The 27,090-nt window shown below is 36.3% G+C and overlaps 1 protein-coding gene across 4 annotated transcripts in view; it reads right to left on the reverse strand.

The window, feature by feature from the left end:
- The window catches only part of DPYD (dihydropyrimidine dehydrogenase), an 833,094-nt gene that overhangs the window by 501,094 nt on the left and 304,910 nt on the right, over positions 1-27,090 (reverse strand). The gene's annotated exons all lie outside the window — the stretch shown is intronic.

Below are 27,090 nucleotides of genomic sequence, written 5' to 3' on the forward strand. Positions count from 1 at the left end.
TTACAACTACTTTACGATCAAAACGGATATGCTGGTTGACAAGATAAAATACAATGTTCTGTGTGATTCAGTTGCCATTAGCATTTGGTAGTATATAACAAGTTTACTACCTTCCATGAAATTGGAATAAAGCATAATTTTGTACTTAATTGTTTAGACTGTCAAGAATCCTAAAAGAATAATTCATTTTTTTAAAATGTATTGCATATATTCAATCTCTATCCATGTTTTAATCAATGCAATAGAAGCTAACTAATGTGAATGTTAGAACCATCAATTCTATTTTTACAACATGATTATCATCAACAATTCAGCAGTATGTTTCTTATCTCTTTGAAAAGTTTTGGTGTTCTTCCTTAGTCTTTGTATTATGTATATCTTTACAATATATACAAACTTTCTAATTTCACTTGGTTTCCAGGAAATCTGGAGGTAACTTTTTAAAATAAGTATTTTTCATATGGCAACATTATTTTATGGGCTTAACATCTTCTTAAATATTGCCAGTGGCATTTGTGCCTATACTGTTTGACAACTTTTTCTCATGTTGAAAAATAGATTTGAGGAAGTTAAATTCAAACATCTGTGATTGTCATGACTGATTCTAAATACAAAAAAGACTGAATGTTATGAAATCTGTTTTTAGTCATGTGCTTTTACTTAATTTTACAGTTTGACAAAATCCCCTACTGTAAGTGGAGAAAAACATAAGAACTCTAGAATCACTACTTTGGATGTCAGATTCCAGGGAGAGTTGGCTACATCACTATCTCAAGGCATACATCAGATAGAATCTTCAAGTTCTGCTATGTATTGGTGTGTCTACACCCATTCTGATTTAGATTTCTTACTAACAATATCTCATGGTTTATTGACAGCCATCTATATATCACTCTCTTAAGATTAATTAAACATAGAGATAAAGAAAGACACTACATCATTCTTAAAGGGTCTATCCACCAAGAAGATCTAACAATTGTAAATATTTATGCCTCCAATACGGGAGCAGCCACCTACATAAGACAACTGTTAATCAAGATAAAGAGTCATATTAATATGAATACATTAACAGTAGGGGATCTTAAAACGCTTCCACTTTCAGTAACAGACAGATCATCCAAGCAAAAAAAATCAATAAAGAGACAAGAGCATTGAATGACACATGGGTCCAGATGGACCTCATAGATATAAACAGAACATTCCACCCTAAAACAACAGAATACTCATTCTTCTCGAGTGCACATGGAACATTCTCCAGAATAGACCACATACTCAGTCATAAATCAGGACTCAACTGATAACAAAAGATTGAGATTATGCCCTGCATATTCTCAGACCACAGTGCTTTAGGGAAATTGGAACTCAAGCACAAGAAAAAGTTTGTAAGGAATTCAAACACCTGGAAGCTAAAGATGACTTTGCTTAAGAATGTTGGATCAACCAGGAAATCAAAGAAGAACTTAAACAATGCATGGAACCAATGAGAATGAAGACACTTTGGTCCAAAACCTGTGGGATACAGCAAAGATGGTCCTAAGGGGGAAATACATAGCCATCCAAACCTCCCTCAAAAAAAATGGAAAAATACAGAATATACCAGCAATCTTTACACCAAAAAGAACTGGAGAATCAACAGCAAATTAAGCCAACCTTACACACAAGAAAGGAAATAAGCTAGATTAGAGCAGAGATCAATGACATAGAAAGTAAGGATGTAGAAGAATGCATCAACGAAACTAGAAGCTGGTTTTTTGAAAGAATCAGTAAGATCAATAAGCCGTTGGCCAAACTAATGCAAAAGAAAAAAGAGAGGACCCAAATTAATAAAATTATGAATGAAAAGGGAGAGATCACAACTAACACCAAGGAAATATAAACAATCATCAGAAATTATGATTATTTTTAAAAAATATTTTATTCATTTATTTGACAGAGAGAGATCACAAGTAGGCAGAAAAGCAGGCAGAGAGAGAGAGAGAGCAGGGGAAGCAGGCTCCCTGCCGAGCAGAGAAGTCAATGAGGGACTCGATCCCAGGACCCTGGAATCATGACCTGAGCCGAAGGCAGAGGCTTAACTCACTGAGCCACCCAGGCGTCCCAACAATCATCAGAAATTATTACCAACATTTATATGCCAATAAGTTAAGCAACCTCGAAGAAATGGTTGCATTCCTGGAACCTATAAACATCCAAGACTGAAATTGACAACCTGAAGAGACCAATATCTAGTAACGAGATTGAAGCAGTGATCAAAAACCTCCCAAAAAACAAGAGCCCAGGACCTGCCAGATTCCCTGGGAAATTCTACCAAACATTCAAAGAAGAAATGATACCTAGTCTCCTGAGCTGTTTCAAAAAATTGAAGCAGAAGGAAAACGTCCAGACTCTTTCTGTGAAGCCAACATTACCTTGATCCCCAAACCAGGCAAAGATCCCACCAAAAAGGAGCATTTCAGAACAATATCACTGATGAATATGGATGCAAAGATTCTCAACAAGAACTTAGCTAATAGCATCCAATAGCACATCAAGAAGATTATCCACCATGACCAAGTGGGATTTATCCACGGGATACAAGCGTGGTTCAACATTCATGTGATAGAACAAACCAATAAGAGAAGAGAGAAGAACCACATGGTCCTCTCAATTGATGCAGAAAAAGCATTTGGCAAGATACAGCATCCATTCCTGATTAAAACTCTTCAAAGTATAGGGATAGAGAGAATATTCCTCAATTTCATAAAATCTATCTATGAAAAACCCACAGCAAATCTCATCCTCAATGGGGAAAAGCTGACAGCCTTCCCTTTGAGATCAGGAACACGACAAGGATGCCCACTCTCACCACTCTTGTTCAACATAGTATCAGAAGTCCTAGCAACAACAATCAGACCACCAAAAGAAATAAAACATATTCAAATTGGCAAAGAAGAAGTCAAACTCTCTCTCTTTGCAGATGACATGATACTTTATATGGAAAACCCAAAAGACTCCAACCCCCAAACTACTAGAACTCATACAGCATTTCAGTAATGTGGCAGGATACAAAATCAATGCACAGAAATCTTGCTTTCTTATACACAAACAGTGAAAATACAGAAAGGGAAATTAGAGAATCGATTCCATTTACTGTAGCACCAAGAACTGTAAGATACCTGGAATAAACCTAACCAAAGAGGTAAAGGATCTGTACTCGAAGAACTACAGAACACTCATGAATAAAATTGAAGAAGACACAAAAAGATGGAAGACCATTCCATGCTCATGGATCAGAAGAATAAACATTGTTACAATGTCTATACTGTCTAGAGCAATCTATACTTTCAGTGTCATTCCGATCAAAATTCCACCAGCATTTTTCAAAGAGCTGAAGCAAACAATCTTAAAATTTGTATGGAACCAAAAGAGACCCCGCATTGCTAAGGAGATGCTGAAAAAGAGAAACAGAACTGGGGGCATCACATTGCCTGATTTCAAGCTTTACTACAAAGCCGGGATCACCAAGACAGCATGGTACTGGCACAAAAACAGACACATAGACCAGTGGAACAGAATAGAGAACCCAGATATGGACCCTCAACTTTATGGTCAAATAATCTTCAATAAAGCTGGAAAAAATATCCAGTGGAAAAAAGACAGTCTCTTCAATAAATGGTGCTGGAAAAACTGGACAGCTATGTGTAGAAGAATGAAACTCGACCATTCTCTTACACCATACACAAGATAAACTCAAACTCAATAAAAGACCTCATTATGAGATATGAGGCAGGAATCTATCAGAATCCTAGAGGAGAATATAGGCAGTAACCTCTTCGACACTGGCCACAGCAACTTCTTAAAAGTTATGTCTCCAAAAGCAAAGGAAACAAAAGCAAAAATGAACTTTTGGGACTTCTTCGAGATCAAAACCTTCTGCACAGCAAAGGAAACAGTCAACAAAACAAGGAGGCAGCCCACAGAATGGGAGAAGATATTCGTAAATGACACTACAGACAAAGGGTTGATATCTAAGATCTATAATGTACTCCTAAAACTAAACACACACAAAACAGATAATCATGTCAGAAAACAGGCAGAAGACATGAACAGACACTTCTCCAAAGAATGCATAAAAATGGCTAACAGACACATGGAAAAATGTTCATCATCACTAGCCATCAGGGAGATTCAAAATAAAACCATATTGAGATACCACCTAACACCAGTTAGAATGGCCAAAATTAACGAAACAGTAAAAAACAAGTGTTGGAGAGGAAGTGAAGAAAGGGGAACCCTCTTACACGGTTGGTGGGAATGCAAGTTGGTGCAGCCACTCTGAAAAATGGTGTGGAGGTTCCTTAAGAAATTAAAAATAGAGCTTCCCTATGACCCTGCAATTGCACTACTAGGTATTTACCCCAAAGACACAGAAGTAGTGAAGAGAAAGGCCTTCTATACCTCAATGTTCATAGCAGCAATGGCCATAGTCGCCAAACTGTGGAAAGAACCAAAATGCCCTTCAACGTATGAATGGATAAAGAATACATGGTCCATATATATTCTGGAGTATTATGCCTCCATCAGAAAGGATGAATACCCAACTTTTGAAACAACATGAACGGGACTGGAAGAGATTATGCTGAGTGAAATAAGTCAAATAGTGAGAGTCAATTATCATATGGTTTCACTTATTGGTGGAGCATAAGGATAACATGGAGGACATGGGAAGATGGAGAGAAGTGAGTTGGGGGAAACTGGAGGGGGAGATGAACCATGAGAGACTGTGGACTCTGAGAAACAAACAGAGGGTTTTGGAGAGGGTGGGAGGTTGGGTGAGCTTGGTGCTGGGTATTATGGAGGGCATGTATTGCATGGAGCACTGGGTGTGGTGCATAAACAATGAATTCTGAAACACTGAAAAGAAAAAAAAATAAAAATAAAGATTAATTAAACTTAATTGGCCAAAACTTATTTATAGTGAAAAAACATGGTGTAACACCACTTTAGCAAAGTAGACTAATGAAAGCTGTTAAAGATGGTCTATTACAGAAAGTGAAAAGAATATCAATGTAGAGTAGAGATGATTCACTGCAGAATAATCAGAGATAAATTTGGAAACAGAGTGTTCAGTTGTTACCAAGACATCATAAATTCAGCCATGGGCAACACAGGCATTTTGATGAGGTGGTTTTGATCAGGGCTGTAATACAATGAAAAAAAAAACCAAACAAACAAAACTGTTAAGGAAGACAATTCTAGTTGGAAGGATTAAAAGAAAGAAGAAATTCTGATATAGTGTGACTGTCTATAAGAGCTAATACTGCCATTTATTAAGCATCTGGATTAGAATAATAGCTGACATGATAGAAGAAAAGGAGGATATAAAAATCTTGACAGACTAACTGTACATGATATACAGAATGGTAATTTTAATGGGCTAAGGTATGTCTCCTCAAGTTCATATGTTGAAATCTTAACCCCAGTACCTCAGAAGGTGACTGTATTTGGAGAGAGGTCATGAGTTAAGGTCATTGGTTTGGGCCCTAACCCATGAAGACTGGCATCCTTGTAAGAAGAGAAAATTAAGACACAAAGGCATACAGAGGAAAGACCATGTGAAGACACAAGAAGAAAGCCATCTACAAGCTATGGAGAGAGGCCTCAGAAGGAACCAATCCTGTTAACACCTTAATCTCAGACTTCTAGCCACCAAAATTATGAGATAATGAACTTCTGTTGTTTAAGCCACTACACTGTGGTACTTTGTTGTGGCAACCTTGGCTACCTAATACAGGGACAAAACAATAATACTAAATTTCAAAGTTTTGCAATCTAGTTTGTAGATGTGACATCCCTAAAAAATGAAGAATGGAGTTTATGTGGGCTATAGAAGATGATTAATCCCTTAACACAAATAAACCACTGTCCTCTTGGGGTCCTTGAAAAAATGATAAGAAAGTTTGGCCTCTTAACTCCTGCCCTATTAGCTTATGTACAAAGTCAATCTGAGACAATTTCTTATTCATCACTTTATCTGTGATCCTGCAACATGCAGAAAATACATAAATATTTGTTAAATAAATGAATTCATATTTCCCAAAGTGCCAAGCCCAGAGTCTCTTGCTTTTGTCAGTGTTTCATTAATGTTTGTTGAAAAAGATCAAAGGAAAAAAAAACATTTTAAGCTCTACTCAAAGTTGTAATTATTTTTAAATGTCAATGACACCAACATAACTTAAATGAGAAAACAATTATTAAAGTAATGGAAAAACTCAAGCAAATACCCAGCTACGTAAAGTACTTCAGTTTAAGAAGATTTTAATCTCAATTTAATTTGGAAATGAATACTTCCAATGCCTACAATTAGTTACTCCAAAAGGAAATAAAAGAAATCATCAAAGACTTACAAACTCCTACAAAACCCTCTGCCTAACCGAAAACGGGTTCATATTTTCTCTCACATTTCTACTTCAGTGTACAGTTTCTAAATGTGAAGTACAGATTTCCCAACATAAACAACAGTCTTCTAAAGCAATGTTAACCTGATATCACTTGTTAGTATTTGCCTAATTATACAGATAAAAAGGGTCAAGTCTTAGTATATTCTTCTGTATTACCTCGACAACTGTCAAAATCAAAGGACAGAAAGGGAAGAGAATGGAAGGAAACTATAATTCTTGAGATGCATCTTATGTGCCAGGAATTTTCTAGATGACCTAATATTCAATTCCCACAGCATCCTGGTGAAATATATTATTAATTTAGGGTTATTTAAGAGAAAAACTGGACCTTAAATGGGTTGAAACACTTTTCCAAGGTAAAACATTTTACTAAGTGGCAGATCCAAGATTTGGATTCAAAGACTACATACTTTAATTTACAGCACAATCCTTTCAGGATCAATGACACACTTATATGTAAATATTAACAATAATAATTTGATAAATATCATCACTTTCAGAAACATAAAGTGTTCAATTATCTCTTCCAAGTTAGTTAATTGCTGTTACCTGCCAAATTACCCCTTGATCTAATGTAAACTGAGAAGATGAGGATCCAGCTTGTGGTAACTCCCATTGTTTCAGTTATTTTCTCCAGATCACCCTCCTACTCTTCAATTTTTTGATTCTACGTATCAAAGAATTTACGACCCTTTTGCCTTCCTAGTTATAACACTGCATTTGGGTGCCAATTATGCTCCAGGGCCAGCAACCCTCCAAGTTCCTCCAAAGCTCACCTTGCCTTTGATAGAAAACCCTTCTCTAAAGAACACTCATACTCATTCCCTACACTCCTTGGAACATTTCCCCATCTTAGATGACCCTAGGGGGACTGAACATTAGCAACAGATTATCGTCTGACATTTCATTGTTAATAACATTTTATTATATAAGTATATTTTATGTGTATACATAGTGTAAATAATATATGCACATAAAATAATTATAATACTATTAGATTCAAAAAGGCAAGATAATAAAGACCGTTTTGAGCCATGCTAAACTTTTGAATGCTATCCTGAGAAATCTTTTTGCAAGTGGAGTTGTAACTATCTAGCATCTAAGAGACAAATGCCTTGACCAAAGAATGAAAAGAAAGAGACCCATTTTAGAGGCATTTAGAAGTAAATCCTTCTGCCTACAGATGTGAAAACTGCCTGGATACAGAAGAAAAAGGAAAGGGAGAGTCTTGAAACCTTGGTTACTTTTATGGACCAAATACCCAATGAGCTCTTATTTCCTGGGTTTACCCATCCTACTAACCCAGCGATCTAATATCCTACATCTACCTTCTTGGTCCAGATGGGTTTTTGCTTTAAGAACCTATTTCCACATTCTACTTTAGCTAGCTCTCTATGTGTATTCATCACTCCTCCCTATATGTCAATTTTAAAGCAACTAAAACCTTGAGTAATACACATTCCATCCCTAGATATCAGCCAGTATGCACAGTGATTCTTATTGTGTATTCCAAAGAGAAAATATTCTCAGAAATTAATAAATTGTCATTTGAAAATCAGCAAGTAATAAGAGAAAAATGCCTTTGGCATCATATATGTTTTGCCTGCTGTTTTAGGTCCTGTAATCAAGCACATAGCAATATTCTCAAACAATTGTATTAAATAACAGTTAATTATAGGAAATGCAGTACCACTTAGAAATCTTGCCAATAATAACAATAATGATAATAATAATACTTCTTCATAATTTTTATGAGATGAGAAGGGCCATGATTTGTGAAATGATAGCCAAATCCTACTTAGACTTACAAAATGCTTTATGTGGGTGGGCGGGGGGGGGAGGTGGGGGGTGGAGAAGCTTAGAAGAAGACAAATTCAGAACTATCATTTCATTATGCAAATAGGCCTAGTAAATCCTAATGCACAGCTGTGCTGTTTTATGGCTCAGGTACTGTCTATGCAAAAGAGCACAGTGGTTATGTGCTCAGACTTAGAAACTAGATACCTGGGTTCAAATCCCAGCCTCTACATGCTAACTGAAGAGCCTGGAATGAATTTTCAGCTGGGAATCACAATGATGTGGATCTAGGCATAACTAATTGGACTTAGTATGTAAATAGGATTAGAAGAGTGACTGGCAATTAATAAACTCTCACACACATTAGATATTATTGCTGTTCCTTTTAAGTTAATGGTTATCTTTAAAAAAATATAAATCATTGATATATTTGCTGTTCTGTTTTCCTCCCACCCCATAACTAATCAAGCAATAAATGCTATCAGCTCCACCTCTGAATTATACACTGGATCCGACAAGTTCTTACCACTTACATTGCTATCACCATCTTAGTTTGGGCAGAGCCTGAGACACCCCCCCCCCCCCCGCAAAAAAAGGCAACAGTCTATTTGGGAGAAGATTCCAGGAAACATAGGTTTTGAAATGAGGAGGTGAGACAGAGAAGGGAAGAAAGCAGCCAAAGAGTGTTTAGAAGCAAGTTAACACCATGGGTAATGAGGTCAGTCCTGCTAGGGATTCTGGGAGTCAATGCAGGACACATGCCTCAGAGCTATTTGACCCACGGGTCAGGAAACTAGGGCACTTAGAGGGCATCATTCATAGTTTGGCGGCTGCTCAAAGCAGCACTACTTCTCTGGGTACATCCTACCTTTCCATTGTCATTTCACATACTGGCCCTATACTTCAGTTTGATACAGCGATATTTTATGAAATGCAATAAAGCCAGCATGACTGACACCCTCACATAATTCAATTACTCAAATGACTTTCCTCAAAGAGGCCATTTCTGATAATCCTTTTTAAAATAGTGCTGTATTCCCCTTAAGAGACAAAAATGTATTTAAAATGTTAGCAATCCTTGTCCTAGACCAATATATTCAGCAAATTCTATGAATGGTTTTAGAAATTAGGATCTAGACAACACGACGACTTATACGAATCTTTTAATTTTTATTCACATGTAAAATGGGGATAATAAAATTTATACCCCAGGCCTGTGAAAATTGAATAAGACAAATATGCTATCAATGTAAAACAAATGTAATGTTCTTAAACTTACTTAACATTTAAAGAAAATATTTTTTGTTCTCAGATTCTCCAAGTTTGTTTTATTCCATTTCCCATTTTCCCTTTTAACCATTTACTTTTGTTGTTTTGTTGCTTACTTCTCAAGCTCCTTCAAATACTCTATATGCTTCACCATCTCTTATGTTCTAATTTAGTGTTGCTCTATTTCTTCATGACTTCTCAGTCATTCTATTTCTAGCTCCCCTCACATCCTCCTCTTGCGGGGCTCATTCCTTCCTCTGAGCATTCTGCCAGTATTGTCTCTCCTGTAGCTTGAAGCTAACAAGACCCTGAACCGCTGCTTCTCTAGGACCTTGGAGCTTAGTGTTTTGTCAGCTTCAAGCTGTTTTGGAGAAAGTGTTGGCTTATTTCTCAGCTGCAGCATTGACTTAGCAACTCTTTCTTCTAAACTTGTAAATAATTCATTTCAGTTCAAGTTTTTGCTACCAGAAACTTTCCCCAGTAAATAACAAGTTTCTTTATCTCCAGTAAGAAAGTATGGTTTGGTGATAATAGTGGTAAGCAACTTATTAATAAAAGATAAATTCTATAATAGGAAGGCATGAGCCTTTCACTTTGGTACAACACTGATTTTGCTACATTTTTTTTTTTTTTTAAATGGCAGCAAAGTAAAGAACTACAGTGGTAATACAACTTCCTGCCCTTTACAAAACCGGAAAACAAGTTTCAAGAGATAAGCCCAACCTCAATGGGACACCAGTACTCTTGTGGTTTCAATGTGTTTCTTTCCAGGTTCTCTAATAACTGAAATAATTGAAAAAATAGAGGTAGTTAAACCAGTACCAAAAAATTAAGTAAGTAACGGGCCTCTGAGAGCAGCTGACCAATTCTCATGTGGTTGATACAACACCTACTGGAGGTTACGGTGATCCCAGGAGAATTTCCCAATTGCTTCAAACTATCACTGTCTGAGCCACTGCAATGATGGGATTGGGATCAGGGAGTTTGGGATATTCTTCTGGTCTCCCCAAGCCCGGAGGAATAATGGCTGCAAGGCACAAGAGGGCACAAATCCTCTTCTGACCAGTGAAACTGAAAGCCCAGCCAGCCATGATCAAACCAGCTTAAAGCATAGTTTATTTTCTCTTGTCAATCTCAGCAAATCCTATTTGTTGCTGGCATTTCAACAAGCAAGATTTATTAAGGGTGAAATGTCAGTCTTGGGCCTTGCTCCACCTTGTCCCAGGTCAGTAGGCAACCAAAGTGGTCATTTTAGCAAGTGGCATTTTGTAATCATAAGCGCTTATGTGAAACCAATCTGAGACATGATTTATGTTGACAAAGAGTAAGAGAGCAAATGCATAAAGCAATAAAGAGATGGCCCCCCACCCCCCAAAAAAAAGTGCTTCTGAGGCGCATTCTATTCAGAACTAAGCCAAAAGAGTTTCATGAACAAAAGTAGACACAAATTAATAATTTTTCTATGTTTATTCAAGAAAAAAGATACATATATAGACAAAAGGTAAAAGATTTGAAAACAGGATTTTCTTGAAATACATTTTGCAATTTTGGACAAATATCTGCTATTTAAAGTTATGAGAGGAAAAAGAGAAATTTATAAAGAGATCTTTATAACACAATAAGGATAAAAGAGTCAGAAAAACCATAACATTAAAAAGATGCAAAATAAGAGTATTAGAGCATTTTAAAGATAACACAAGAGTTTTTAAAAATGATTTTTAAAGACCCCTTTGAAAGTGATATTTGAATTATACATAAATATAGCCACAGGACTGGACTTCTAAAATTCCATACTGCCACTCAATTGTAACCTAAAAGTAACGCCAAGAGTGTGCAAGCACAAGCCCATGTAACTTCTTCCACAGTAAAAATAACTGATATAACAGGGAGGGAATGAAAAGAGCTGGCAATGCATTTCCCCCCCAGCATATCAAGCAGGTTTTCATAAGGAAGCTGTGGTCATCAATCACTACCTCATTACCAGCCCGTCATCTGGGCTTAGGCTAAATGTATTCTGGCTGGCTGCCATACTAAATGTTCAATGAAACATCCTTAAGGCTCTCTACAAGTTCAGCTGAAGTCACACATGCTATACATCAAAGAGGAACATTAGCGTTATCATAGCTTAATAAATAGTGCCATTCTGGCAAAGTAATCCTGTGTTCTAGAGCTATCTACCATCCCTAGTATTACACTGCTTAAGTAAACAATCTTGCTGTCTCCTGTGAGGTTTATTTAATGATAAATATATGTAGAGATAATTAGTCATACTACTCTAGATACACAGATATACAACCAAACCTGCTCAAAAGCAGGACATGAATGAGATTAACAAAATATTTTAAGACACACAATATGTGAAAAAAAAAATCTCTTGGAATAATAATCACATCTAACCATTGCGATTTATCATTCACGTTTGACTCTCACTGAAAAACTTTTAAACAAAATAAAGGCCCCAATCCTACCTAAGAGTTTCACAAGTTCAACTCGTAAAAAATGTTGGGTGGTGTGGTCTTTACTGAAACAACTGCTCACTATCCTTAGTCAGAACAATAGTCTCAGAATTTTTAATATACACATAGGTATTTTTATCTATATGAACTATATAACTAGGTTTGAGGATGGGCTATTTTTTTTTAAGGTAAAATATTCAAAACTGTTTCAGAAAAGTCAACATTTTTGCAATGGATGGTTAATTTTAGTTTGGTCTTTAAAGCCTAAGGATATAGGTAATGTGCACATTGCTAAGAAAAATGTCCCTGACTTCCTTCCAAGTTTCAAAAATACAGGTAATTCTAACATAAAATGGCAGATACGCTTTTTTAACACTATCAAATTTATTCAAACCACACAGCTTCTTTTGGTTTCCTTGCTAATTGCATGCTTTTGAACTAGAGCCTCCACAAAATAAATAAATAAAAATTTAATAATAATAATAATAATAATAGTTGAGAGATCTGAAAGATAATTCTAAAATGTGAAGTAAAACATGTTTATAAGAATTTTGGGTCAGGATGGGATTATATCAATAATAAGTTACATTAAAAAAGAAAAAAAAAAAGAAAAGACTTGGTATCAACTATAAGATAAAGATTATCTTGGATCAGAAAATGAGACAGAAATGCCAAATAGCAGCAAAATGAAACCCTCTATGAGAGGACTAAAAGTGAGATGAGATAACCAAGTTTCCCCTGAAAGCCTGAGTCTGGAGTAGGGCTAACCCACCAGGGAAAAGAGGCCAGATCTGTTGCCAGCTGTCTGACTAGAACTATGACAGCTTACAATGTGGGCCTAGAGGAGAAAGCTGAGCATAGACAAGCTTCTTCACTATTGATCAGACCAAAACATCAGCCACATCAGGCATTAGATCACTATGGGACGAAGCCCTCAAACACATTAAGATGTAAGGAGGAAAAGCTTTTCTTCTATGCTCTTAAGTTCAGTAACTAGGGGACTGTGAATTAAACTAACAGAATATAAATCAACAAGGAAAAAAAGCCATAAAATTCTTATTAACATTTACAAGCACAGGAGTTCACAGAAAAGAAGTGAAACTCAAGGAAGTAGTTAGACTTGGGGGCTTATGCACTGTTTTGACAAAAGAAAAGGGGTTTAGTCTTCAAGGAAGGATAAATTATGGTAAAGTGACTAGGAAATATATGGGGAAAATAAAGGAAGATAAGGTGATTTTAGTAGGGTCTATTTATGTGTTGAATCCCTTCTCTGGTGTTAAGTGTTATACATCCTTGTTGGGAGTGGGGGATGGGAGAGGCACATTCACAAGGGGAAATTTAAGCTCTGTTATTTGCCAGATAAAGGGAGAGAAGAGAACTCTTGCTAAAACTATGATTCTCAGTTGCTTTCAATTCAAAATGATTTTTATGCCAACATGTCATATTTTTGAGTGACATATTCTGATCCCATTCAAAGATTTGATTGAAGACTGGATAAGAGTCCTAGAGGAACAGGTGAGGAAACTGCAAAACTAGATACAGATGAGGATAAAGGGGGAAGTAAAACCAAGATAAATTTTTTGAATCCTATTTAAAATAAACCTGAAAAAAATTAAATTATGTAAAGGATTCTAATGCTATGAAGAAAACCAATTAAATCAATACACCAGCCATGAATTTAAAATTTTTTAAAAATTTTAATGAAAACATTATACTGAGCATGTCCATGATGCTCAACATGGAAAATGATATATAGGCATTTCTTAAACCACTGATTTATGACACAAAAAGAGGGAAATTAGATATATAACCACGGATTTGAGGGGAAATTATATAAAATAATGGAAATACAATATAATCAATAAAATAAAAAACAAGTAAAAAGAGAACTCTGGCTGTGAAGATGCCAAAGAGATAACTGGCTATGATACTGAAGAACTCATCCATCAGGCAGAAGAGAAAAAGGAAAAAAACCAAACAGGAGCAAGCAGGTAGAAGATAGGAAAGATACCAAGCATAAAATGGAAAGAGAGTCAGAGAAGCACGATTTGAAAAAAACAGTAAGCATTTTACAGTATTGAATACTGGTGGCCAAAGAGGACACACGTGTTTCCACAAAGCTTATAGAATAGTTTCAGAACAAAGCCTATTCATGTCTGGTTGTAGTACAACTGACAATAGGAGGATTTTTAGGGACAAAGAGAAGCCCCTCAGGACCAAATCTAATCTCCTCCATCTCTTTGCAATTGCCTGCAATTCCTTTAACTGGAGACAAAGCCTTTCAATCTATAGCTAGAGATAAAGGGCTTAAAATGCAAATAACCAGAGAGAAAGAATGTGTTCAGTCCATGCTCTGTTTACTTAGATGGAGTGTTCAAAAACGTGAAGAGGCACAAAGCCCCAGAAGAGATACTGTTGAGGAAAACAATGCTTTGAAGAAAGAGGCTAGAATGCATAGAATGCCTTTAGGCCCAGACTACCTGGGCCCCTTGCTCTAGACTTCAAAAGGCATGGACTTCAGAAGACACTGCTGAGGCAATTCTTTGGCTCTATTCCACAGGGAGAGGAGTTCCCTGGAGGTTAGGTATGGACCTACCAGGAACCCACATCTTCTCTCCCATTTAGAAGCCTGAAATTCCTTTCCCCGAAGGCCTGAGAATGCTTCCCAGGTCTGCAACATCTTCCTTGATTAATGTTCTATTTCTAGAATGACAATTCTGCCCAAGTGCTAGGAATGGCCTGAGCGCAGATGATGGTGTTGGAGGTACATTGCTTACTTCTTCAGCTCTGCCTCTACGGGATTATATGTGAACCACATAATCTGCAACCTCAGGTTAAGACCACCAGTGTAGTTCCCGCCCAAGGAATGGATTTGCCTACAAACTGCCTTGAAGTTATCTCTAGCTATTAAATACATGGATGCGTTTTGTTATGCCCCAATAATGGGTCCGTGATTAAAGGAGCGAGACTGATACAAAGCGAAGGTCAAGCAAAGCTTTATTTCGTGCCAAGCATCAAGAATCTAACCGAACGTTCAGGGCCGCACCTCTTACAAGAGAGGGAGACCCTTCTCTGTTTCACAGACTAGCTTTTAAGGGCAAAGGCCATGCAGTCAGGCCTGGCCACGCACAGGTGGCCAATGAGATTGTAACACACACAGGCAACTCCACAGTGATGCTAGGTGACCAACTGAGTTACAATTTACCCTAGTAGACATTTGGACCAGTCTATTATACCTTGATTGGGATTGGTGCCCAAAAGGCAGGGCCCATACTCCTTGGTAACCAGGGAGACAGTATGCTTCCCCACCACTGATCGGATTGAAGGAGCAGGAGGCTGGCTGAGGACAAAGCAAAAGCTGGCGCCTTGCACCCCCCCCCTTCACCGGCTCAGCCCCACCCGAAACTTGTTTGTATCTGTCTATAAAAATCCTGCACCGACCCAGCTCTGGACCTCTCGGTGTTATCGGCAACGAGCGCCGCAGAGGTCCAGGTTCGAACCTGCAATAAACGACCCTTGCTGATTGGCTTTGACTCATGTCTCTGGTGGTCTTTTAAGGTGGGGGTAATATTCAATTGGCATTTCAGGATGTCTCCACCTGGCCTAATCCACCTTTGTATCTGGGCTTTGTTACCTGAAGCTGGTTTCCTGGACTTGTCTCCAAGTATATCCCCTGGGGGAAGGGGAGCAGGGACAGTTTCTAAATAGGTCCTTACATGTTTCTTAATCAACTAGACTGGAATTCCTCAAGGACAAGAAATATGTATCCTCGGGGTATATATTGTATAAATAAAAAATATTTAAAAATAAATGCCAAAGGTGGGGGCACCTGGGTGGCTCAGTCAGTTGAGCGTCCAGCTCTTGACTTTCGCTCAGGTCATGATCTCAGGGTCATAAAATCAAGACCCGTGTTCTGCTCTGCGCTGAGGGAGAAGCCTGCTTAGGATTCTCTCTCTCTCTCTCTCTCTCTCCCTCTACCCCTCCCCTGCTCATGCAGGTGTGCACACCTGCTGTCTCTCTCTCTCTCTCTCTCAAAAGTAAGTAAGTAAATAAATAAATAGTCAAAGAATTTAAAAGAAAAGATACTGATACCATTAACTCAATTCAACATGTCTAATGTTGAAATTGTCACCTTTCCCATAAACTAGATTCTCCTCTGATTCCCTCAATTTCTATCAAAATAAATAGTAAGCCAAGTTCCTTTAGCATCATTCATATATTTAGTCCCACTTCCTTACTCCAAGCATTAGGTATTTGGTAAGTCAATCATCAAAGTTATAATATCAGTATATTATATGTAATACTAATAGTACTAATAATACGTATTATGTAATACTACTAATATACAAGTAATAAGTATTACTATCAACCAATCAAGTCATAATATTGATCTCTTTCATCCTCTCCATTTGCCTTTCCATGCCTATGAGCCCTAGGCTTTTTCAGGTCTCTGTCCCTCTCTCATGGATTATAGTCAAGCATACATGGCGGAATCTTGCTTCTAGCACTTACAGCTGTGTGACATTAGGTAAGTCTCTTGACCTTTCTAATTTCATGTTCTCTCTCTCTATAAAATACAGGTTAAAAAAATAACACTACTCCAAATAAAACTGACAATTTAGGAGTAACATTTAAAGTTCTTGGTGTCTGACAATAATACTTTTGGGATTACTTATAGTAATTACTTTTATATGCAAGGGGACATGGGCAAGTGAAGACATATAAATTATCATTTTTATCATCATCATAATCAACAACAAAGTTCTGCTTCTCCTAATCCAACTTTTCCTTTCCTCTTAAGATAAATAACCATTGCTTTCCAAATGTTATTTTTTTACTCAAAGGACTTCAATGACTCCCTTGTAGAATTTGAATTCTTTGATTTCTGTAACAAGTGGAATTTTCAGATTCTCATTATCTTTATACCAGGCATGAGAACTCCTCTTGGGTGAGGGCATTATCTGTCCTGTGAAATATCTTGACACACCTACTCAAGGTCAGTAAAAATCCCCATATGTATGGAGGGACAGCCCACCACACTGCAAAATGCCAATGAGTACCATTCACATTGTGAGGACCCTCTTGGAGCTCCAAAGGTGGTATAAAGATTATTTTAAGCCAAAAAAATTTTAGATTCAGCAGATAAAGAAAGATGTCCTCTGGCAGTTTTCCCTATCTGACTAAAAGCAGAAACTTCTGGGAAATCAGACAGCCATAAATTCTGTGTTTGGGGTGGCTTCTACAGCCAGGGAAAAATAGAGAGCAAAACTACTGTAAATTCACCTCAAGGCCATAAATAAATCAGAAAGACCCCACTACATACAAAAACAAACATAATTACAAACTTATCTGTGGTTTATCCTCTTAAAACCTTATTGCTTTCTTAAAGAAATCTACTTATTTTTCCCATAGATGCCTTTTCTCTTCCCTTCCTTTCCCCGCATTAAGTTAGCTTCTAACTACAGCCATTTATTGAGATAGCTGCTTCTTTTGCTGGCTCCCATGTGTTTACAAATAAACTTCTTTCCTCCCATAAATCTGTCTTCTGTCAATTTAATTTATAGGCCACAGTCACAAACCTAAGAAGGTAAAGGAAATGTTCTTCCTTTCTAACAACACAAAGGGTCCTAAAGTTGGCAAGAACACAGAAAATAAGACAAAGGGCTAAAGGGATGTGCCTAAGACCAGGTGAGGATTTGCTTTTTGTTTAAAGACCAAAAAAAAAGAAATAAAAGAATAAAAGAAAGGAAGAAAGAAGAGGATGAGACGGAGGGGGAGAGGAGGGAGATGGAGAAGGATGAGGAGGTGGAGGGGGAGGAGGAAGAGGAGTAGAAAAGGAAAGGAAAAAGAAAAGAACAGAAGAAAAGAAAAAAAAATGAAAAGAGAATAGAAAAGAAGGCTTCTGTCTGAAACCAATGAAAGAAATAAAAAAAAAAAATGAAACCAATGAAAGAGTGGCTAACACTTGATTCCAGGAAGGGTGCTGGCCAGATAGCCAAAAGAAACTTTAAGGAAGATGATGTCCACTATGATTTCCATTAATTTTTTCAGGGTTTTGGTACATATCTCTTTCCCATATTCTATCCAAGTATCTCAATGAAATACTAACCTCAATCATGAAGTTTGTGAAATTCTACTATTAAAAACTGACTTGAAAGCATGTATAGCACAGAAAAAGCAAGCAGCTTTGTTAACAGTGTCCCCTATACTTGGAATGTATTCTATTTAAACAGAACAATTTTTTAGTGCCTGGCGTCATCTCTCTGAACTTGCCTCATGAGCCCTTAGTGTTCACTCAAAGCACAGATATCTCACATAACACTAAATACTAACAGTGTTCCAGAAAAAGCTTTCTTCCTTGGTCTAAACATCTAGAACAAGATGTGGTTTTCATGCAGAAGGCAGAGTTATAGATAAGAATTAGATGGATAACTTCTTCCCAAAATGCACACACTTTCTCCTGACCCCCTGACTAGTGAATCAGGATTTGGGGAAGAGAAGAACACAGATGTGGTAGGTCCTTACACCTTTAAATTATACTCCCACTTTCCTTCCATTGAGAACTATGTCCTAAGAAGCTATGTGTGACACAGTAAAACGGGCATGTTTTTGCATGTGTGGGTATTTGCTGCAGATTGCTAAATCACCTAAGAGAAGCTAGTTTCTAATAGAAGACCAGCCACATGCTTACCAAATCTTTATTATTGATGATATGGGCTAAGCAGCTGAGAAAATTAAAGAATTAAGTATAAAGCTCTTGATACTGTATGAAGGATAACTTTGATATTGGGAGACGATATCATAACGGATTCAATATATACTTTTGAAGCGTTAAGCACATATTTTTCTCCAGAGAATAGCTCTTGGATTATGCTATTCAATTGCCAATGTAGTAAGGCAAATCTTATCTGCAGGCAGTGGATGGGGCTGAAAGAATATGGATACCGATTGCTATGGACCAGCTCTCACCATTTAATTGTGTGGCTCAAAGAAAGTTTTAAAATAATTTAATTTTCTCCCCATTTATAACACGATGATAAGACTGTCTATTCTTGGATTGCTATAATGATTTCAAAAGACATCATATATTATATATATATATATATATATATATATATATAAACATTTAATAAATGCTCATGACTCACCCCTTATTGACAATACCATTATCATAAAATAAATGTACGTGTATTAAATTAAAAATACTACTCTACTACCTTCTGTTGTCTATAGCCCCATGAGTCAGACACTAAGCAAAATTACTGTGTTGTACTCAATAGTAGCCATTATTTTATGCATGTATATTTGGCTGCTTCTTCCTATAATGTCTTTTCTTACCTATTATATAAATTCTGGAAAAAAAGAAATCGTAAGCACTGTGCATTTTAAAAAAAGTATAAATAAGAAAGCTGAATTTTCTGAAAGTTAAAAAAAATCTTTTTAAAGATCATTGAAGTGGTGTGCTATATCACATAGTCAATGGTCTTATTAAAAACAAGACAGCAGTCTTACAAACCATTTGTGAAGCTGGATTCTTGAGTTTCAGTGGTGTATTTGTGTGTATTTAATTTTATATAATTGGTAAGTAAACAAAGAAATAAGATTTTCAGCTATGACATTGATTCCAATTATCTCATTGTTAATTTAAGAAGCCCACTGGAGACTTAAGATCCATTAAAAAAAGAATGACCAAATTAGATCCTTAAGCTCATATATGCATCACTAGTCAATGCTTCAAATTCTTATGCAAGTCAGCATGATTTCTGAGTGACACTGATAAGGTCAACGGTCATGTGAAAGCTGGTTCTTTTGCTACTCAACCTAATTGAAACATAGGGATGGAAACTATAGTTTTATAACACAAATAAGGAGTTAACTATCAAAGCAAAAGTAACTCAGGGCTATAAGTTGTCAATATATATATATCCCTTTATCTAGTCTGCATATTTAGCTGACAACTCATCAAAATATTTGAATATATATAAATAAAGTCCAGTTACATAGTGACTTGCAGAATTTAAAGAGTACAAATTCTCTGACTTGTTTTTAAGGAAAAAAAAATCCTAAGCAGGATTTTTTCTAAGTCCCCTTGTCACATTTAAATTTTTAGTATTATCTTCAGCCCCTTGCAGAGGCATTTTTATTTACATCTTGCTTTTCTGTTAGAAGTTGATCTGAGGTTCTAATTGCACTAGCTGTATCACAGGGCCTAACCAGTGCAAGAGGTTCCCTGACCCACAGGAAGAGTAGGACAAAGCATACACTTGCAACACTTGCCTCTGCTTTGTGGCTCCTGCCCTTCCACATGAAGCCATGAATCATGAAAATTTTCCCCTGGTGAATAAAATGGTCACTTTTACAGAAAAGTCACAGAGGCCAATACAGTGAGAGCAGAGAAGCAGGACTCAAGACTTGATTCTGTCACTCTAGCTGTAAGGTCTGAAAGTTAGTTTAAATATATTGTTTATTATTGCCTGCTTTGACTTTAAGGGGTCAATCCCCTTCAAGCCATAGATCCCAGCAGCAGGCCATCTAACAAAAAGTGCTTATTATGAAGCCCATGCTTCACTTCTCCTTTTATACGTGAAAAGTGAATTTTAGCTTCCCTGTCTTTCTTGGATAAAGGGTATGACTGCCTGGTTGACACCAGATGGCAGGTAAAAGGCACAAGGCACTGCTTAGTCTGTCCCTTCTTATACTGGCGACAAAACAAATGATCCTTCCTTTGGACACAACTGATTGGATAGGGGATGAATGCCTAATCAGACTTAAACCACTGACCAACCCACCAAGATCCTATCTGCAGTCAGCAATGAGGGAAGGGGGGTGAAACTTGCATTGCAGAGGGTTAAAGACTCCTTTTGGAGACATGTGCAATAATTACATGCAAAAGTGCAGGGAATGGCCGGGGATGGAGACAGCAGGACCAAAAAAGTGAAAGTTCAAATATAAAAGCAGTTTGGCCACCAAGGAATAAAGAACTTCACTTCTATTCCTGAAGCTTCTCAGTTCCCATAAAATCTGGCACCATTTCATTTCCTGTATTCTCCACGAATCACCCTTTACTTGAGTTAACTGTGGTGGCTTTCTGCAAAGAACACTACCACTGAGAATAGCAGCCAACATATTTATTAATTATTTATTGGTCCTCTATACTTGTAAAAAGGGAGAATTTTAACTAGAACATCCCAAGCGTCTCCATTCCTAAGATGTAACAAAAAACAAAGTAATTTTCTGTAACTATGAAAAGGTCATGTTAAAAATTCTTCTCATTGCCTTCTACCCTCAGTTATCAGAGCTCTATGTGTTGCCAATATTTTTGTATTTACATCAGATGGTAATGCACTCCAAAGTAAAACCACATGTTTTTTAAAGGAAAATATTTTTTTAAGCAATTAAAAAAAAAAGATTTTACTTATTTATTTGAGAGACAGGAAAAGAGAGCATGAGCAGGAAGAGAGACAGAGGGAGACGAGGAAGCAAACCCCCCATTGAGCAGGGAGCCCAACTTGGGACTCTATCCCAGGACCCCAGCATCATGACCTGAGTTGAAGGCAGACGCTTCAGTGACTGAATCACCAAGGCATCCAATAAAAGAAAATATTTCTAAATTACATTTTGGAATATGCAATACATTCATATATTCAAAGATAAGATATAGAAAGACATATTGTGACAAATCTCCCTTCGTTGTTGTCTTTCCTCTTTTGAGTTTTTTGGCTAACATTGTATGTATGACTTTTTTAATGCATACACAAATAATTATTCATATTGCCCCCTTTTTTGTACAAATGACAGCATGTTCTGTTTTATACTAACTTTTCTTCTTCCATCTCAGAGATTTTTCTCATCAGGATACAAAGATCTTCTTCAATATTTTTCAGTTATTAGTTAGTCTCTCTTGCTGGACATTTAGGTTGTTTCCATTACTTTGCTACTACAAACAATGGTGCAGTTAATAAGCTAGAAGACTCATCACTTCATGTGTGTAAAATAATTTCCCGAAGTGGAAATTAAGGTTTTACATAAGCTTTGTATGAGAGTGTCTGTTTTCTTACAGCTTTATCAACAATCTGCCAGTCTGATAAATAAAATGGTGACTCAGTGGAGTGTTTGCATTTCTTTTATTATGAGTGAAGTTTAGCATTTTCTAACTGTTCAAGGGCCCTTTTTATTTCTTTATCTGTGAAACGTGCTATTCTACCCTACCCAGTTCCAACATTGGCAAGGGGTGGTGGAGGTCCCCTCAACAACATTAAATAATGCTCAAGCACCCACCTTAATCCTGACACTATGTGCCCAGAGATAACATCAGATTTGTTAAGGCTTCAGTCCTAAACTCTGCCCTCCCTGCCCCACTTTGGCTGTTATCTTTGCTTCTGACTGGCCAACTATAGATTGGAGGTTCCAAGGACTCCCTTCTTTGGTTTCAGATACGAGTCACAAGTCCAAATTATCACTTATACTTCTGACTAACTGACTATAAATCAGAGGTTTCCAGGACCTCCTCGGAGGATGAGTCTATAGAACTCAGAGACAACACTTGTTTCATCACCAATTTATTATAAAAAGACATAATGCCAGAACAGCCAGCTGAAGATGCAAAGGGTAAGGGTATGTGGGAAGGGTACAGGGCTTGCATGCCTTCTCCATGTGGCCATTTTCCCTGCATCTCCACATGTTCACCAATCCTAAGGCTCTCTGAACTCAATTTACCTGGTGTAACATTACCATCCTTTTATTTCAGCCTTTCCAAATCATTTTGTTTAAGATATACCTGTTGAATATACCAAAGAATTGGGTCTTGATTTAAGATGTAATCTCAAGGATTTGTTTTTGTTTTGTGCTTTTAATGATATGGCCAATATATTTGGCCAGGTCAGAAATACTATTTCATGCTCTTTTATCTAGTTTTTTCACATTTTCCCACTTGGTCTGCTGCTTTTTAAAAACCTTAAGTGCATATTTCTTTTTATAGTTTTACACACATAATCTAATACCCCCAATTTGCTAATTCTTTAGATAGAATATACAGTCCCTAATTAAAAAAAAAAATGATAAGATTTCTCCCTCTAACATCCATTTTCTACCACTGGCTTTTAGTCAATATTATTTCTGTTCTTATGTTGTTGTTGTTGTTTTTTCCATTACACTAATCCAAGTGCTTTTACTTCTGAAGATAAAGCTCCACATTTGTTTCACTTCCTCAATTCTGTTATTATTATCATTTTGGGATTATCAGAGCATGCAGCATTCACATTATAGTCTGTCACCATAATCACCACATTTGCTTTAGACTTAATTGTTCAGTTATAAACATGCAGTGTGAACACTTCTGGCAGAGTTTCTAGCATCTTCTCTAATTGACAGAAGTTTGTTCTCTAATAGTTTCATCAAGAATGGTCTTCTGGAAACAATCTTTCTTGAATTCATGAATGTAAAATATTGTCTCTGGCCTTATACCTGAGAGACAGTTTAGCTGAATATAAAAAATTAGTTCCTACTTTCTTTCCTTGATTATCTTCTAAGTGTTGCTTCAGTGTTTTCTGTTGATGCTGTTGAGAAGAAATATGAAGCCAATCTAATATCTTCTGTCTTAAATGTGGCCTGATATTTGCTCCTATATATTCAAAGAAATATTTATTCTTAAAAATCTAGTAATTTTCCTAGGATATTTCATATTCTAATGCATTCCAGAGCAATTTTTCCTGGCAGGACTTTCAAATCTTTTTTTTTTTTCCAACTTCCAATCTTTTATTTCATGAGTAGATTTTGTATTAAAATATTGCTTCAAATATTTCTTCTGTTCCATTAGAGGGAGAGACGCCTTCCAAGGGACTCCAATTATATGCATGCTAGATCTCTTTTGACCGTTCCCAATAGTTATCATTTTATCTTTCTATTCTTTCCCTTTAAAAATTTTTTTCACTTTTCCAATTTCCATATTAGATGTCCATTGCAGTGTTTTGTTTTGTTTTTAATCTTTATTCATTTTCAGGCTTTCCATTTCGTCTTTATTTTGGTAAATGTATTGGTTTTTGTATACATCTTTCTTATATCTTGCCAACTCATTTTCCAGCTCCTATTTGACTGCCTCATTTCTGGCATTTAGGCTTTATGGCTTTTAGTTATACAGACAATACTGCATTAAGTTTTCTTGTTTTAAATAAATAGCAAAGTATTTATTCATCATTTTAAAATTCTGATTGCAATATATTTTTCTCCCCTGGGGAGTGTAATTCATCTGTTGCTAAACTTAGTTGCTTTTGTCCACAGTTTTTCTTACAGTATTCTTGTTTTAATGCCACAATACTATCTTATTACTAATCAGAGTTGAATTTGTTTAGATTGGTTATTTACAGGATGTTCCTGGAGACAGTTTGTTATAATGAGTGGCACAAAGAGGGCAGCTTTCCAAGATCGATGACCCAAAGTTTCTCTATTTTGCCAACACATAGATTGACTACTACCTACAAATATGGTTTATTTGTGTTGGACCCTTGAGTAGTTTCATCTGCTCTGTTTTTCTGAATAAAGTACTGGAAAGTTTTTTGTTTGTTTCCCTTTTCTACTTGTTCATCCCAGCTTTCACACTTATTCATGCCAAGCAGGGCAAAGTAGTATGCTGAGATTACCACCTAGGGGCTTCCTAAGACTCTATAATATTTGTTTCTACTTTCTCCCCTATAGTTTTTATCTGATTTAAGCAGCTTTTAGCAGTCTCAAATTTACTTTGGAGTATACCAGCTTTGTTTCTACCTTTTTTAAAAAATTTATTTTCTGATTTTTTTGTAAGAAATAATTTTGAATGATTTTGCTACTTCTGTTGTTGTCTTTAAGGAGAGATAAGAAGTAACTTACTAGAAAATCCAAATTCAAACATTTTGGTGACCATTTCACAAAGAACGAAAATTAATCTTAAATTTTAGCATGATTTTAAATGTTTTATTTTAAGTAAATCTTATATTTGGTAGCCCAAAATAATGGGGTATAAGTAAAGAGCCCAAATATTTATCTGATTAGAAATGGAAGACAATTTCCTTGGAGAGATACCATGTAGAGGACCATGAAGAAAACAACAAAACAATATAATATACAGCTCTTATTCTAATATAATATATACCAATATAGCATGGGTACTTTACTAAAGGCAGATAACTTTAAGTCTAATATTACATATTTTCAAAGATAAAAATTTTAGGTATTACAATATAAAATAGAATACTGAGCAGAACTGCATTCAATGCTACATCTTTATAATTTCTCTGAATGAGCCAAAGAAAGATTATTTCAAACTACTTGTTATCAGGTCATATTATATCTGTATAGTATCTTTGTATAATAATAAAAATTCTGAGAATAAAGACATAGATTAATTCTATATTTGAAGTTTCTCCTAATAAAATATTAAAATCATTACAGTATCATGTACTACATCATAACCAAAATTTGTGCAATAAGGAATTACCAAAACAAAAACCTCCTCAAAATCTCCTCTATTTTTCTTCCTACTTAAGCATTTGATTTTTGATTACTGATGATTCAACTCTGTCCTTTCTTTTCCATTCGTCTTCGCATCTTCATTTCTGCTGCAACTACCAAATCAAATTTTCTTTATCTCTCATCTTGAGTATGGTCTCATAGAAATGTAGAAAGTAACTGTTAAAAGAAACCTTGCAATCATAACCAGACCACTGAATATCAGCTTTGGATTTAAGTACAAGTATAACTAGGTGATAGTTTGAGGCTATCAGGATATTTTTGGTCTTGCAGTAATAGAGGTAAAAAATCTAGGTGAAGGGACTCATTATGGATTCAATCAAGTTCCAGCCATCATTCAAAAATCCAGTCTTAGATAGGCTGGAGATAGGAAATTGGTCTGCAGTTTAGAGTGAATGTCTGAGGCTCTCTAGGCAAACTGATCTAAAACTAACTAAGGTAAAATTGGGCCAGAACTATGTTAACATAATAAAAAGGGAAATTAGGGAGCTGGGATTTAAAAGCAATTTGGTGTCTGTGGATCATCTCAATAGTTAAGTCTTGCATTTAACAGGAACCCAGATACTTGGGGAAGAAACTTTTATTTTCTGTTCTATGATTATGGGTAAGTTTAGTGTTTTGAGAATGAAGTTTAGAACATAATTACTGTACATAAGAAAGTACTCATATAAAGAGAGAGCAGGTAGAAGCAGAATTAGAACTAGAGATTACATTGATTTATACCACAAGGACACATAGTTTTATTCACTATTAAAGACCAGGAATACGATATAATAATAGCTAACACACATTAAGGATTTCTTTTATGCCAAGTACTGGTATTCTAAGCATTTTATCAGTATCAAATCATTTAATCCTCTCTATGATCTTATGAGATGATTACATTATTTTTCAGACTTGAAGTTAGGAAGACTGAAACAGTCATAGAGCAACTTGCTCAATAACAAATCTGGGTTTTAAACGCAGGCACAATGGCTCTGAAATCTTCAATCATAATCATTTGGAATACAAGAGTGTTTGAAACTATGTATAAGCATATAACTCCTGTAGGAGTGCTGATGACTAATTCCATCTTTGGCCCAGCATCTTGTTCATGTACACTAAATGACTCCCCTGGGAACTAGGCATTGCAAGCCCCTCTGAGGTGGATGTATGCCCTGAACAGAATGCAGGAAGGCTTCTTCTGATCCTCCCTAAAGTTGTTTGTATAACTAGCAGAGATAAGGGTCTCTTCCCCACACTCCCCTCTGGCACACAGACATTGCCAGGAGCCCCCCTCCCCCCTCTCTGGCACACAGATGGTGCCAAAAAGTCTTTTAAATGTTTAACTCTTGACCTCACCACAATGCACAACTTCTCACTCTACAATATCTGTGGATTAAGGCCCAGACTTTGCAGAGAATAGCTGTGAGATGCCCGGATTGTTGTCCGCCTGATACTCTCTGTTGCATAAGTTGCCCTAAATAAAACTCTGTGTAAATGGTATGGAGTGGCTTGCTTCGCTTTAAGGGTTTAAAATGTCTTCTCAGTATAGAGAATACTTAACTTTCCTTCCTCTATCTTCTAATACCTCTGCTATCTCTTTTTATCAGATGAAAATTTTTAAAGAACAATTTTCTTTTAAGAAA

Source organism: Mustela nigripes, chromosome 14 (genome assembly GCF_022355385.1).
Source record: "Mustela nigripes isolate SB6536 chromosome 14, MUSNIG.SB6536, whole genome shotgun sequence".
Classification (NCBI taxonomy): domain Eukaryota; kingdom Metazoa; phylum Chordata; class Mammalia; order Carnivora; family Mustelidae; genus Mustela; species Mustela nigripes.